Genomic DNA, 16713 nt, shown 5'->3' on the forward strand with positions numbered 1-16713 from the left:
AGCGCCAGCGATGCCGGTGTGTCACTGTTATTAATGGACCGAAGACAATTAGTGCCGCGCGCCCAATACCAAGCGGCGGCGGGGCGGGGCGGAGCGGGGAGGGGAAGGGTAGGGTACGGGAATGTTATAGTATAGTAAAGTAAAAGGGTGATAGTGTTGGGATGAAGTGAAAGATGGATAAGGATCAGAGATGGATAAAGATAAGATGGATAAATAAATGGATCAAGGAGGAAGTTGAATAAGAATTAGGATAAGAAAGGATATGAACAAGGAAGAAAGATAAGGAAGATGGATAAGAAAGGAAGGTGGCTAGGAATAAGGAAAATAAAGGATAGGAATAAGAAGGGATAAAAGAGATAAGGAAAATGGATAAAGAGGAAAGCTAAGGATGATGATGAAGATGGTAAAGAACGGTAATGAAGACAAATAAGGACAAAAAATTGACACCCCTTTAGAGAACGAGAGATAGAGAGTGTTGAGTAGACTGAGACAACAGAAAGAAAGAAAGAAAGTGAGAAAGAAAAGCGAAAAAGGAATAAGTGAATGGGGAAGTGTTGATGATTATGACAGAGGGAACAGGAGATGATGGAAGTAAGGAAGGGGAAAGGAATGAAAAATGGAAGGGGAAGGAATGAATGGAAAAAAGAGGAAGGGGAGGAATGGAAAGAAGAAAATATTAATGAGAGGTGGACGAGAGAAGTCAAGGTGAAGGATGAGAGGAAAAAAAAAGAGTAAGAAAAAGAAGAGGGGAAGAAGGAGGAAGAGGAGGAGGAGGAGGAGGAGAAGAGAAAGAAAACGGAGGGAGAGACAATAAGCTATGTTTCTTAAATCACAAAGACGAACAAAAAAGGAGGAGGAGTTGAATGACGAAGATGAAGAGGAGGAGGAGGAGGAGGAGGATAAGGGAGTCAATATCACAACAAGCCATCAGTGGAAAGATTAATGTCACAAAAAGAGAGAGAGAGAGAGAGAGAGAGAGAGAGTGTGTGTGTGTGTGTGTGTGATCGATCGCGGACGACAAATACCTTCGCACAAAATTAATTTCGCGCCGAGTCAATGTCGCAATAAAAAAAAGAAAAAAAAAGAAAGAAAAAAAAGCCTGTTCCCTTCATGTCAAACCCCTTCACCCCCCCCTCCCCCTCCCCTCTACCCCCCTTCCCCCTCCCCTTTCCTTCTCCACTACCGGATGTAAAGGGGGAGGGTAAAAAAAGGAGGAAGGGGGAGGACAGGAGTAGTTAGGAGATAGATGGAGAGAAAAAGGGAGAAAAGGAAGGAGGACGAAATAGATGGCACGGATAAAGAAATGCAATAAAATGGACATGAGTAGATAAAAGTAGAAAAAAAGTAGATAAGAGTAGATAAAAAGATAAAAGTAGAAAAAAGTAGATAAGTAGACGGATGGAGGAATGGAGAGAAGGAAGGAGAGAAGGAGAAGGAGGGATAAAGAAATGCGAAGAAGAGGATGATGGAAGAAAGATTATAAAAAAAATTGTCTGGAAGAAGAATTTTGGCAGAAAGAAAACGGATGAAAGAATATGAAGAAGAAAAAGATGGAGAAAAGAAGGGACGGGGGGGGGGGGGGGGAGAGAGAGAGAGAGAGAGAGAGAGAGAGAGAGAGAGAGAGAGAGAGAGAGAGAGAGAGAGAGAGAGAGAGAGAGAGAGAGAGAGAGAGAGAGAGAGAGAGAGAGAGAGAGAGAGTAACCAATGCAACAAAATACAATGAAAAAAATAATAAATGAAATAAAATAATAATAAAATAATTAATAAAGGCGCCTCGGCTCGAAGGGCGTCTTGAAGTGTGGCGCCAAACCCTTGATTTATTGGCGCTCAGGAAAGGAGAGAAAAAAGAAACTTATTTCACAAGATTCATGGACGTGGAAAATGAACTCACCGCCGACTATTAATTTAAATCGTGATCACTGCGACCTTGTGAGTGTACGTGTGTGTGTGTGTGTGTGTGTGTGTGTGTGTGTGTGTGTGTGTGTGTGTGTGTGTGTGTTCTATTACCTCTTCTTTCACTAACTCACTAACTCGTAATGTCTCTTCTCTTATTCGTGTGTTTTTGTCCCGTTTCTTTTTTGTCTTTTCTTTGTTTTATTTTGCTTCATGTTTCTTTGTATTGGTTTATGTTTTTTTCGTTTATCTTACTGTGTGTGTGTGTGTGTGTGTGTGTGTGTGTGTGTGTGTGTCTCCACATTCCATAATTTTACCTTTCCTCTGCTTCACCTTTATCACCAGGAGAGAACCCGTTAATAAACAAACCAAGAAACATACAGGTAATATAACATACGCGAATACTACAAGAACTATTCCTACACTCAATATTTTAATAGAATCAATACCATACTCTTCGGTTCATTTGTCTAGTCTGAATATCCTGCGCCTGAGAATAACAATAACTTCCCTTTTTTTCCACATAACAAAACTCAGTAGTGTCCCACGTATATGGACAGACACGAGGGGATTAAATACGAAAACTCTTCTTACGTCTGGAGCAGCTAAGACAGGTCAGGAGGCGCAAGAGAGGATGCACCTGTTTATGTCAATGCCCTTTCGCAGTCACACTCAATATTCGTGGCCTCACACACCTGTCCAGCTTCCTCCTACTAAGACCGAGTACACCTGGATTAATACCTGCCCATGTCGCTACCCTTTCACACTTAACCCAATTTTCGTGGCCTGCCCAGCTTCCTCCTCCACCACCTCCATACCCAATCCTCCTCCCTCTCCCTCCCTCCCTCCCTCCCTACCTACCTAGAGCCCATCATTCCTCACCTTCTACCACCATCCCGTCCTCCATCCCGGCAGCCTCGAATTACCCCATTAATAATTGTGTGTTATTACCGGATGACCCGCCTCGCCCCGCCCCGCGCCCCGCCCCGCCGCGCTGGAACCTTGCATTATCTCATTAATTGTGTGGCATTACCCCGCCCCGCGCCGCCCCGCTCTGTAATCTGGCCTCGATCACGGGCAGACGCCAGGCCCGGGGCGCTGCGTGAGGGAGGTGGCGGTGGCGCTTCTGGTGAGGGAAATACGAGGATGATGGTGCGGAGTGTATGTGTGGTGTGAAAATAGTCGTGGCAGGTGACGTGACGAAGGGAGGGAGGAGAGAAGGAAAGAATGGAAAGGGAAGAACGGGATGAGGGAGTGTATGATATAAGGTGTATTTCGTAGGAAGAGAGGATGTGCATAGGTAGACGGAGGGAGCTCAAAGAAGGAGGGAAGAACGGGGTGAGGGAATGTATGAGTTTAAGGAGTGGTGAGTAGGAGTATTAGTTGAGGATAGATAAAGGGGAGTTGATGAAAGGAGTGGAGGACTAAATGGAGGATAAAGAAAGAAATAGGAAGAATGAATGATTGCAGGACTGGAAATGACGAGGAAAGGTAGGAGGGAGGAAGGAGATGAAAGAGGAAAGGGAAGAGGGAGAGAAAAAGAAGAGGAGACATGAAGGGAGAGAAAAGGAGGATTGAAGAAAGAAATAGGAAGAATGAATGATTGTAGGATTGAAAATAACGAGGAAAGATAGGAGGGAGGAAGGAGATGAAAGAGGAAAGGAAAGAGGGAGAGAAAAAGAAGAGGAGACATGAAGGGAGATAAAAGGAGAATTGAAGGAAAGAGGAAGTAAAGGGAGAACAAATGGAGGAAAGAAAAGAAAGATGAAAGGAGGAAAAAAAAATAGGTAAACCACCACCATCAACACCCCCACCACCACCACCACCACCACCACCTCCAGCATCACCATCACCTCCATCACCACCACTATCAGCCATCTCCGCGACCTAACTTATGGCGTGGGAAGGTGATGGGCTGCCCGACACCACCACCACCACGCCTCCCCACGCCTTCCCCACGCCCTTAAGTCACACCCTTCCCCCTCTTCCTCCTCCTCCTCCTTCTTCTTTCTTCTCTTCTTTTCAATCACCGTTTCTTCCTTGTTTCTATCTCTCCCATTTTTCAGTTATTCCCCTCTCTCTCTCTCTCTCTCTCTCTTGATTTGTTTGGACACTATCTTCTTTTTCTCCGTTTTTTCTTTTTTTTCTCCCTCACTTTATTTTCCTTCCCCCTTTTCTATGTAAATGAGCGAATGCCATGAATACATTACCTCACTTATTCCCTATCTTGATTTTTTGGACGCCCTCTCTCTCTCTCTCTCTCTCTCTCTCTCTCTCTCTCTCTCTCTCTCTCTCTCTCTCTCTCTCTCTCTCTCTCTCTATGCCGACCAAGCTTGAGGCGCCTTTTGAAGAAGGAGAAGAAGAATTGAAGAAGAAGAAGAAGAAGAAGAAGAAGAAGAAGAAGAAAAGAAGAAGAAAAAGTGAAACGAAAATACGGCTCAACAAAACTATAATTATATATGAGAAAACGTTAAAAAAAAATAAAAAAAAATCATAAATTCCTCTACAAACACGGAATCCAGTAATAAAAGAACAAAAAACAAAACAAAAAAAGTGAAACAGCAAAACAAAATCACACATCATCTCGTACCGTAAAACACAAACACACACAAACACACAAAAAAACAAGGGTACACTACACCACACACACACACACACACACACACACACACACACACACACACTACCACATTTCATCACGTCCTCACTCACCACCACCACCAGTTTGCGGACACAGCCGAAAGCCAGACCATACAGGGAAGGTGGCAGCCGGCTATTACTCGTATCAACACGGCTTTCACCACCTGTATGGGACGGAAGGTGAGGCGTGCTTGAGGCGAGCGAACATGGATAGTGAATGACAGGGCGCATGAGGCGAGCTTGACGAGTATACCAGCATGCAAGGAGTGGATGGTGAGGGGTGAATGTGGCGAGGTATAGAGGCGTACCAACATGCATATAGAGTATACACTATTGGGTTAATGAAACGACCAAGAGGTGAATGAAGGAGTGGATCAGGCGAGGTAAATGCGTACCAACACGAAGAGAGTATACGGAGAGAGGAGACAATGGTAAGATATCTATAAAGAGTTGGGATATAGAGAGTAAAAAGCTACGGATTCACACACGTATACAAACACAATCCCCCGACACACACTTACAAAATATACACCCAAACAAACTTAAACCAAACCAAACATACGAGTAGATAGAAAAACACACACACACACACACACACACACACACACACACACACACACACACAGGTTAATACGGGGTTGACAGATGTAGATGTGATTGCGTTCTTTCTCGTTCCCCAGGTAAGACAGCCAGGTAGGTAAGTAGGCAGGTAGGGAGGTAAAGAGGTAGGTAAGTACGTAGGTAGGGAGGGAGGGAGGTAAGTAGGAGTAAGATGCATCGCACAGTAATATTGAGACGATTCCAAGGCTTCTTTTCCTCAGGTGAAGCCCCGCAGGTGAGAGATACCGTGAGAGAGAGAGAGAGTGAGAGAGAGAGAGAGAGAGAGAGAGAGAGAGAGAGAGAGAGAGAGAGAGAGAGAGAGAGAGAGAGAGAGAGAGAGAGAGAGAGAGAGAGAGTATTGGGGGGGCGTTTAATTAATATAAAGACATATCTACACACACACACACATACATACACACACAGCAAAATTTGATGATAATGATAAAGAAGACTTGGAGAAACAAAAAACAAAAATAAGAAATTAAGAAGAAAAAAGGAAACAAGAAAATGGAAAGAAATGAAGAATAAATGTAAGAGAATGAAGCAGTAGGACAAAGGAGGAGGAGGAGGAGGAGGAGGAGGAGGAGGAGGAGGAGGAAGGTACAGCACTGCACTACTAATCTAATCAACCACCTCCACCACCACCACCACCGCCACCATTATCACCACCACCACCATTATCACCACCACCACCACCTGCTCACCGCCCCGATCGCAAGCCCTACACAGACGAAGAAGCTCTTACACACACACACACACACACACACACACACACACACACACACACACACACACCACGCTAACTATATACGCCAGACGTTTGACGCATAACAGAATAAAAAGAAACTAAAAGGAGGGAAGAAGATACTGGAAAAAACCCCACTGATATTTACAGCGCAAGATATATAAGAAAACAAGAAATGAAGCAAAAAAGAGAAGAAATTGAGCGAAGAAAACTCAGCAATTATTACCGCGAAAGAAATATTACATAGAAAAGAAATCGTATGAGGAGAGAAAGAAATTGAAGAAATAAAAAAAATAATATTCATCGCGAAAAGAAAATCACAAGGAAATAAGTAATAATAGAAAAGGAGATAAGAATTTGAGAAAAGAAAACGCAATGAAACTAAACACAAAAGATATAAAAGGGAATAATAAAAAACGATCAGAAAAAAGAAGAAACAAAGGAAAAAAAAAATCTATCACTATATATATTCAACTCTATAAATACCCATTAAAATATATACATAAACATAAATAAATAAATCAATAAATGGATCACAACTTTCACTTCCTATCAATTAAAGGAGTTATATTTACACTTATCATCATCATCATCATCATTAGAGGAGGAGGAGGAGGCAGAGGAAGGATGAGTTCACTGGGCAGAAAAAGGAAATTAAGGAGGAGGGAAAAGAAGAGTAAGAGGAGGAGGAAGAAGAGGAGGAGGAGGAGGAGGAGGAAGGCGAGGAGGCCCTAAAAAAAGGTAACCACCACCTAAGGAGACGGTATCGCACGTGTTGGAGGAGGAGGAGGAGGAGGAGGAGGAGGAGGATATGGACAACGACGAAATGGATCAGAGAGGCGAGGAGGGATTGAAGAAAAAGAGGAGGAGGAGGAGGAGGAGGAGGTGTAGTAAAACTGAGGCCTCACAGCAGGCTCGTAACCACTGACCACCTTGAAGACTCCTCCTCCTCCTCCTCCTCCTCCTCCCCGGAATGGCCAATGGCGTATATTCTCCCTCCCTTACCTCCGTGTCTCCCTTAATGGAGGAGAAGACCCTTTGTTTCTCTCCTCACAAGTTAACCCTCACAATATTCTTCCCTTCCCCCCCCTCCATCTCCTCTTCTCCCTCCCTTTTCTCTTTTTTTCTCTTTTATTTTTCCTCCCCTTGCCCCCTGCCTCCCTCTGTCTCTGGTGGTCTCCCTCGCTGTCTCCGTGTCTCTCCTCCTCCTCCTCCTCCTCCTCCCCGCGAAGCAAGACAAATTTCCAGAAGTCCTTCGTAATTAGAAAACCGATCTTGTCCCTCTCTTTCTTTCACCGTTCTCCCCTCCCCCCCCCTTCGTCTTTTATTTTTGGTACCAGCCCCCCCCCCCTCTCTCTCTCTCAGGCGTAGCTATTGCGTATACTCCCATTATATAGTTCTATGTATGTTTGTATGTATATTTGTATGTATGTATGTATGTGTGTATGTATAAATATTAAACTTCATCCACTTTTCCAGTCTTTCCGAAACACCACTTCCTCATTTCATCATTTTCTCCTAATCTTTCTTTTTTTCCCTTCACAAAAAAATAAATATAAAAAAATTGACTAATACTACTTTTATCTTCTTCCGACGGTCTATACGCCTACCTTATCCTTGTTTCTTTAATTATCTTTTCCTTTTCTTCCATCTCTTCACCATTTCCAAATTCTTTCATGTTCCTTTCCTTTCCTTTCCCTCCTCTTTCCCTTTTAACAATGACACCCAGTAAAGCTGCCCTTCCCTTTCCTCTAAGTTGTATATTCCTCATCCACCTCCTTCCTCTTCCTCCTCCTCCACTTCCTCTGACTAGTCCTTTTCCCTTTCCCCTTTTGACCACACCCTATGTAGCTATCTCCTCTACGTCTACTTCTTTTCTTACTTCTCTTCTTCTCTCCTACCCTTCAATCCCTTCATTCTCTCTTCTCTACTTCCTCTTCTTCCTCCTCCCTCGTCTCCACTTCTCTCCCCAGGCTTATTACGCTTTCTATCAGCATTATCCCTATTTCTCCTCCTCCTGCCCCCTGCCCACCCCCCTCTTCCCGAAACGCTATCAGCCCCTAACGGCCCCGCAGCAGGAGTTAAAAAGACACGTACAATTAGCGACAAAAGGGACGCAGGAGGCCCCGGATGTCCCCCTGACGAAGAACGGGAGCCCTGACGCCAGGCTTATTACGTTCCCTAATTAACCTGGTCTAAGGGAGGAGGAGGAAGAGGAGGAGGAGGAGGATAGAGCCAGGTGATGGTAGAGAAGTGAAAGGAGGCGGAGAAGGAGAGAGGAGTAAGAAGTTGATGATAAAGTAAAACGATATAGAAGGAGAGGAAGAAGAAATAAGTAGGAATAAGAAAATAAAATGAAAGAGGAGGAGAAGGAGGATGAGGAGGGTTGCTGAATAGGCTCACTTCCTCCCCCTCCACCTCCTCCTCCTCCTACCTTTGCAAAGTCTTAGGTGAGTGCGTGAGTGAGTGGGAGAGTGGGAGAGAGGGAGGGAAGGAAGGAAGGAAGGAAAGAGAGGAGAGAAAGACTGAGAGAAGGCTGGAAAAATGACGAATTTCTCTCAAACTCTCCCTCTTACCCACGAAATAAATCCCCCCCCTCCCGTCCCCCCCCCCCAAAAAAAAAAAAAAAAAAAAACTTCTAAACCCATTTTTCTAACTCATTTATTGAACTTTCGAACCCAGGACCACTCGACTTCTTATCCATGCAGCAACAACCCCATCAAAGCCTCCTCCTCCTCCTCTTCCTTCCCCTCCTGTAGCTCCTCCTCCTCTTCCTCTTCTTCCGTCCCGATGTCCTGGGTGGCCGAGTTCCTTTCTGTCCCATCCCCTCCCATCCCTTTGTCGTCGCCTCGCCTCCCCTTCGCCGCCCGTGTGCCCCATTCAATCCCCCTGTCCCCCCACCCCCCCCAGCACGACACACCCCTGCACGACACACCCACCCACCCACCCACCCACACACACCTACACCCAACTACCCCTGGCGAGTGTGTGTGTGTGTGTGTGTGTGTGTGTGAAAGGGAAGTGGAGTTAGTGAAAAACGGTGGAGGAGATGGAAGAGGAGGAGGAGGAGGAGGAGGAGTACATTGACAACGACTACAACGACGAACAGAAAAAAAAGAGGAAAAAAGAATGAAAAGAAATCGGAGGAGGAGTAGTAAGAGGAGGAGGAGGAAGAGGAGGAGAAGGAGGATTAAGGAAGAGAAGGAAGGAACACACACACGCGCGAACACGTAGTAAAGAAGAGCTTTGTGTGTGTGTGTGTGTGTGTGTGTGTGTGTGTGTGTGTGTCACCCTCCCCTTCCTCCCCACGCCACTATATGTCTCAGCTTTTAGGAGTCAATTCGTTCCGCCCTCCCCCCCTTCCCCCCCTCACCACAACCACCATCACCACCACCCCCTCTCTGCCATAACCACCACCACCATCACCACGTCACCTTATCCTCTCTCTCTCTCTCTCTCTCTCTCTCTCTCTCTCACACACACATTAACACTTTGCAATAAAACAATTACATAACACAAAAAAGACGAAGAGAGAGAGAGAGAGAGAATAATTAACACTCCTATTTATTGCGTCGTATATTAATTTGTTTATTTATCCATTTGTTTTTATTTATTTTCATTCAATACAACTTTTTTCAATTCCTTTTCATCTTTTTCTCTCTCTATCTTATCGTCATCATCATCATCATCATCATTGTCATCATCATTTTCCTTTTTCGTTTCATAACCTTTTTGTGTCGATCTCTTCCTCTTCCTCCTCCTCCTCCTCCTCCTTCTCCTCCTCTTCCTTTCTCCATTCTTCCTCATTACTCTTTTTTCCTGAATGTCTGTCAGTCTTTCCTGCTAAGCTTCCAGTAACACTTTTTTTTTTACCTTTTCGCTTGTGGGTCTGTCTGTCTGTCGATCTGTCTGTCTTCTTTTCTTCCCTTTCTTCCCTCCATCTTAGGCTTGATAGTTTGTTTCTTTTTCCTCCTTTTCTTCTTACTCTTTTCCTCTATTTTCATGTCATCCTCTTCTTTCTTTTTCTCTTTTCTTCCTATTTTCTTTCTTTCATTTCTTCCTATCTGCTTAATGCATTGTTTTCTATTTCATCTCCTTTTCCATTCTCTTTATTCATAGACTATGCTTTATTATATTCCATCTCTCCATCCATCCATCCTTTTATATTTTATGCAATCATTTTACTTCTCCAATTTCTTTCACCCATTTCTATTTTTCTACCTTTCCATCCCTTCCTTTCTCCTCCTCCTCCTCCTCCTCCTCCTCCTCCTCCTCTTCGTCGTGGTTCCTATACGTCTGTTTGTCTTTTTTTCTTACTTTCCTAATTGACTTTCTATGCCTTTTTCCCTTTTCCTTCTCCCTACTTTTGCACCCTACCTTCCTTCTCTCCCTCCATTCCTGCCTAACGTTATAAGCCTCCCTGTCTGTATCTCTCCCTTCTTTTCCTTTTTCTCTCCCTTTCCTTCTTCGTCTGCCTTTCTGCCTCTATTTCTCTCTCTCCCTTTTTCCCTTCGTGTGCCTGTCTATCTTCCTGCCTTACGAACCTCTCCCTTTTCCCTTATATTTTCCCTTCCTCCCTTACGATCCTCTCCCTTTTCCCTCCTTTATCCCTTCGTCTGCCTTTCTGCCTCTATCTCTCCCTTTTTCCCTTCGTGTGCCTGTCTATCTTCCTGCCTTACGAACCTCTCCCTTTTCCCTTATATTTTCCCTTCCTCCCTTACGATCCTCTCTCTCTTTTCCCTCCTTTATCCCTTCGTCTGTCCGTCCCGTCGGTGTACCAGAGGAGGAGGCGGACGAGTGTTTGCAGTAACCCGAGGCGACCTGTGTCTGCGGCGTTGGGGCAGAAGAGTAAACAAGGAAGGTACTGGTCCCAAACTTGTGGCCGGGGGTCGAGAGGGTGAAGGGGGCGGTGAAGAGAGGGGTGAAGGGGATGGGTGAAAATGGGTAGATGAGGAAGGCTGGAAATGTGTGTGTAGGGGTATGTGTTGTGGGGATGAGGAAGAAGGGGTGAGGTTTGGGGTGAATGGAAGGGTGAGGAAGAGTGGAAATGGGTGTGTAGGAGGGGATGGGTGGTTGGGGAGAGGGGTTATTGGGGTGTGTGTGGGGAGGTGAGGGGGGTAGAGAGGAGGGTTGGGGATAGGAAGAAGGGGTGAAGGGTGAGATTTTTAGGGGTGTGTGCGTGGGGTGAGGAGGTTTGGGGAGGAAGGGGGAGGTTTGAGATGGGAATGTAGAGGTTTGGGGAGGAGGGTTGAGGTCTGCTAGGATGGGGAGGAAGGAAGGAAGAGGTAAAGCTTGAGAATCCGGCTGGGAAGAAATAGAAGGAAGGGATGAAGGGTGAAATTTGGGGTGGAAATACAGAGGTTGGGGAGAGCGGGGGATTGGTGGAATGGGAAGGAAGGGGTTTCGGATTGTAGAGGCATAGGAGAGGGTGTTGATAGTGATGGTGATGGTGGTGGTGATGGTGGTGGTGATAATGGAATGCTTTGTGAAACGTGGAATGTATGGAATAAATAAAAGGGAGGGAGTGAGAGTGGAGTGAGAGGAGGCAGGTGGTGATGGTGGAGGTGGTGGTGGAGGGGGAAGGGGAGGGGGGGGATCGTAATGCAGTTGGGGTAGTAAATAAGTTGTTTATGGATGTGGTTGGTCACGACCTGTTCTCTCTCTCTCTCTCTCTCTCTCGCCTGGAGGTACTACGCTGCCCCCCCCTTTACCCCTCTCTCTCTCTCTCTCTCTCTCTCTCTCTCTCTCTCTTAATAGTTATCAGTGTATGTTTTGTTCTCAGTGTCCAAAATATTTCTCGTTATCATAATCATCATCATCTTCCTAAACACACACACACACACACACACACACACACACACACACACACACACACACACACACACACACACACTTTTTCGTTTCCCGTCTTTCTTTCATCCTTGTCTGTCCGTTCTCTCTTGCCCTCAACACTTATGTCCCCTTCTTCCCTTTTTCTTTCCTTTCCTCTACCTCCTTCCTTCCCTCGCATCTCTTCTCTTCCCCGTTTAGTTCATTACGTCTTACTCACTCCTCCTCCTCCTCCTCCTCCTCTTCCTCCTCCTCCTCCTCCTCCTCCTCCTCCTCGTCGTCCTCCTCCTAACATCTGGATATAGGTAATGGGCAGAAACCTAAACATCGCTTCCCTTAACTTGAAAAATACCCAAAATCTCACGAAACCCGATCCAAAGAGAACCCCAAAAAGAGAACCCAACCTAGAGGAACCCCCAAAACAGAACCCCCCAAAGAGAACCCAACCTAGAGGAACACCCCAAAAACAGAACCCCCAAAAGAGAAACCCCAAGGAGTAGAGAACCCGCCCCCCCAAAATAAAAGGACAGAACCCAACCCAACACAGATGAACCCAAGTGAACCAAACCTAGACTTACCCCAAAAAGAGGAACCCAAAAAAGGAAAGAACCCGCCCCCTGACAACATAAGGACAAAACCCAACCCAACCCAACCCAACACAGAACCCCCAAAAAACCAACCTAAACTAACCCCAAAAAGAGGAACCCAAAAAAGGAAAGAACCCGTCCCCTAATAACTTAAGGACAGAACCCAACCCAACCCAACCCAACCACACATTTTATAGATCATGCATACAAAAAAAATAAGAAAAAATAAAAGGAAAAAAAACTTTAAAAAAAACAAAACAAGGACGACGGGGAGGGGGGAAGAGGGATTAAGAGAGAGAGGACGAGGGGGACGAGGGGGAGCAGATTCTATAGATGTCGTTTTAATGGAGGAAAAAGACGCCGGGATGTCGCCCCAACACGCCGCCAGAGGGCCGTAAGGTGAGGACCACGACTCCCCTCCATCCCACCCTTATTTCGACCTCTCCGTAGGGGCGAGGGCGAGGCGGGCGCGAGGGAGAGTGAAGAGGGAGAGTGTGTCGAGGGGTTTTTGAGACAATTTGTGATAGTGAGGGTAGAGCACGGAGCGACTGGCTGTGGTTAGTTTTATTGGGGGAGGAAGAGGAAGGGAGAGGAGGGAGAGGGAAGGAGAAGGGAGAGAGAGGGGCGGTTTGACAGTACCAGGGGCAGGACAGACCGCTTGAAACCTAAAGACCAAAGACCCTACCTCCTCCTCCTCTTCCTCTTCCTCCTCCCTCCTCCTCCTTCTTATCTCTCTTCTTCTTCGGGTAATAAATAATCTAAAGAGGTTTTCAATCCAAACAAAATTGAGATTGAAGTAGTGAGGGAGGGAAGGATGGAGGGAGGAAAAGGAGGCAATGTGCAGATGGAGGAAAGGAGGGAGGAGGGATGGAGGGAAGGGGAGGTATGGAGAGAGAAAACAGGGATTGTCTTTCGAGAATTTATTGCTCATTCATCACGCCTTCACTGGGTGGGTGGGTCTCTCTCTCTCTCTCTCTCTCTCTCTCTCTCTCTCTCTCTCTCTCTCTCTCTCTCTCTCTCTCTCTCTCTCTCGGCTTTCCTCCATGCCTGTTTCTTTACGATGATTAGAAATAACTTAAAACTGATGATGAGGAGGAGGAAGAAAAGAAGGAGGAGAGAGGAAGAGAAGGAAGTAGAGGAGGAAAAATTGATGATGAAGATGATGATGATAGTGAAGTCTTGTAATACGTAGGCGAGAAGAGAGAAGAAGAGGGGAGGAAAGGAAAGAAGGAAGGAAGAAAAGGAAGGAAAGTGGAAGGAAGGAAGGAATAAAGGGAGGAAGGAAGGAAGAAAAGTGAAAGGAAGGAAGGAAAAACGTATGGTATATAATATGGTTGGAGGAAGGGAAGGATAGGAAGGTGGAGGGAAGAAGAGAGGAGGAGGAGGAGAAGTGGAACGGCAATATCCGGAGAGGTGGATGAGGATGTGGAAGAGGGTGGAAAAGTGAAGAAAATAGATAAAGGAGGAAAATGATTAGAAAACGAAGAAAGGAAAAAAAGTAGAGAAAAGTATGAATGGAGAGAGAGAGAGAGAGAGAGAGAGAGAGAGAGAGAGAGAGAGAGAGAGAGAGAGAGAGAGAGAGAGAGAGAGAGAGAGAGAGAGAAAGAAGCCGCCGACTGGGTCACGTGACAGGTCTTAAGGTGTCGGGTGTGTCTCTCTCTCTCTCTCTCTCTCTCTCTCTCTCTCTTCTCAAACCGCACCACATCCTGCCTTGGTGGAGGAGAGAAGGAGGAAGGGAGGGAGAAAAGGAGGGATGGAGGGAACTATATAGACAGGAGAGGGAGGGAAAGGAGGGAGATAGAGGGAGAAATTAGGGGCGTGGCCTTGAGGAATGGGAGGAAAAGGGAGTGAAAGGAGATGAAGAAAGAGGGAGAAGAGGAGTGGAATGAGGAAGAAGTAGGAAGTATGGAAGGAAGAAGGGAGAAAGGGAGGGAGAAGATGGGAGATAGAGGGATAGAAAGAGGGATAAAAAGGAGTAAAAGGAGATGAAGAAGAGGGAAATGGGGAGAAAGGAAGGAGGGAAGAAGAAATTAGGGCGAAGCTTTGAGGAACAGGAGAAAGGGAGTGAAATAAAATGGAGAAAGGTAGGAAGAAAGGAAGGAGAGAGAGAGAGAGGGAGGAGGGAGGGAGGAAGATTAGCCATGTTCGTTGACACACAAACAGACGCACACACACACACAAAAAAAGATTTATCGCCTGTCTATTTTTTATCTCCCCGTCTTGCAGTGTCACCAATTTGCTCACATTTTTTTTATTTGTTTCTTTTTGGCAACACTGATCTTCCTAATGATGCTTAACGAGGCTATTTAGTAGTCGGTTTTATATGTTTTAAGTTTCTTCTCGATATTTTTTTTCTTTTCTTCAGGTTTTCTTTATTATTTTCTTTCGTCCTTTCTTTTAGTATTTTTCGTTTCATCTTTTCCTATTTTTTTTCCTATTTTCGTTCAACTTCAACATTTTTTTCTGATTTCTTGGTTTCTTCTTTGCTGTTATTCTCATTAATATTTCTCTGATTAGCTTTTTTGTCTTCCAGTTTTGTCTCCCTGTTTGTGTGTCTGTCTGTTTGTCTATTTGTCTCGATGTTTCCAAAGAGATAGATAGATATATGGATAGATAGACAGATAAATAGATAGTTAGACAGAAAGTTAGACAGATAGAAAAATACTGAAAGGTAGACAGACAGATAGATAGAAAGTGAGAGAGAAAGAGAGAAAAAAGGGGATATTGACGAGGCCTCTTCCTGTCGGTGAAAAGGAAAAAGCAGGTTCCATCTCCTCCTCCTCCTCCTCCTCTGTGTTCAGGAAGAAGAATGGAATTGAGCAACGCAACCAAACGGGGTAGGATGAACCTCTTACTGTGTGTGTGTGTGTGTGTGTGTGTGTGTGTGTGTGTGTGTGTGTGTGTGTGTGTTTTAATGTCTGTCTGTTAGTGCAATCTTTTCCCCATACCACACGATTCACACACACACACACACACACACACACACACACACACACACACACACACACACACATCATAACACACATACCTCCCCCCACATACACACTCCCTCTCCCACCCCCCAACACAACCTCTCCCACCCCTCCTCCTCCCACACTCACACAAACACACGCACACACGCACAATCCTTTCGCACTAATGACACATCGCGGGGCTCGTAAAAAATGACTGTTTATGCAAAGTGTTCCCGCCAAACGATCGGTTATAAGGAACGGCCGCGAGAACGTATCTTAGGGGAGGAGGGGGGGGACCCGTTCATCTTGGCCCCATACATATATAAGAAGGAAAATATTAAGTAAGCGTATGGATGAATTTAAAGACGGACTAATAATATAAGAGGAAGGAGAGTAAGAATAGCGAAGTAACGTGAAATATGGAAACTAATAATGATGAGTGGTTGGGATAAATATTTCAGAGAGAGTGAGGCAAGCCATGCACTGTTTATGTATATGATAAATAGATAGGGAGATAGATATACAAGATGATAAATATAAAAATAAAGTAAAAGATTGATAGATTGATATAAATAGGTGTGGCTGGAATAGAAGAAGACACGGAAGCAGGTAGGAAGGAAAGAAAGAATGAGAGAATACACAAAGGAATGAAAGAATGAAAGAAGGAAGGAAACAAGGACGGGAAAAAGAAGCAAATAAAGAATGACTGACTGAAAGAATGAATGAGTAAGGAATGAAAAAAAGGCATGAAGGATGAGAAGGAGGAGGAAGGATAAAAGAGAAAATGAGACCAAAAAAAGAGGGAAAAGAAGAAGGAAGGGAGAGAGAAGGGAGGTAAAAATTGCCAAAAAGAAGGAAGAAACGAAGGGAAGGCAAAGAAAGGAAAAAAGTAAAATGTAATGAAAACAAAATACTATTGAAAGAACAAACTTTTTTCACCCTTTGACATTCCTAACTAGAAAAAAAAAATCTTAAAAACATCATCATCATCAGTCTAAATAGTCATCATCATTATATTTCTCTTGAGACAATGCAATCAGTTACACACACACACACACACACACACACACACACACACACACACACACACGTTCCAGCTGACACACAACAGTCTATTCCTTGAGGCTAGAGAGATGTGTCTAGTTAGTGGCTAATGCACTATTCTCTCTCTCTCTCTCTCTCTCTCTCTCTCTCTCTCTCTCTCTCTCTCTCTCTCTCTCTCTCTCTCTCTCTCTCTCTCTCTCTGTGTCTCTTCTACTCTCCTTCCTCCACCTCTTCCACTATTTTTCCCTCCTTTCCCAACCTTTTCTTTATATTCTTTCTTTTCCTTCCTTTCCCTCCCATTGTATTAACTCTTCCCTTTCCTTTCCTTCCTTTTATTTTTCCCTCCCTTCCCTTCCTTTCCTTTCCTTTCCTTTCTTATTGTTTCCTTTCCTCTCCTCTCCTCTCCTTTCTTCTCCTCTTC

At 44.9% G+C, this 16713-nt stretch overlaps 1 protein-coding gene across 2 annotated transcripts in view; it reads right to left on the minus strand.

Moving 5' to 3' along the window:
- LOC127005553 (AT-rich interactive domain-containing protein 3A-like) overlaps nt 1–16713 on the minus strand; it is a 246837-nt gene that overhangs the window by 28972 nt on the left and 201152 nt on the right. The gene's annotated exons all lie outside the window — the stretch shown is intronic.

This window comes from Eriocheir sinensis, chromosome 3 (genome assembly GCF_024679095.1).
Source record: "Eriocheir sinensis breed Jianghai 21 chromosome 3, ASM2467909v1, whole genome shotgun sequence".
In the NCBI taxonomy this organism is placed as follows: Eukaryota; Metazoa; Arthropoda; class Malacostraca; order Decapoda; family Varunidae; genus Eriocheir; species Eriocheir sinensis.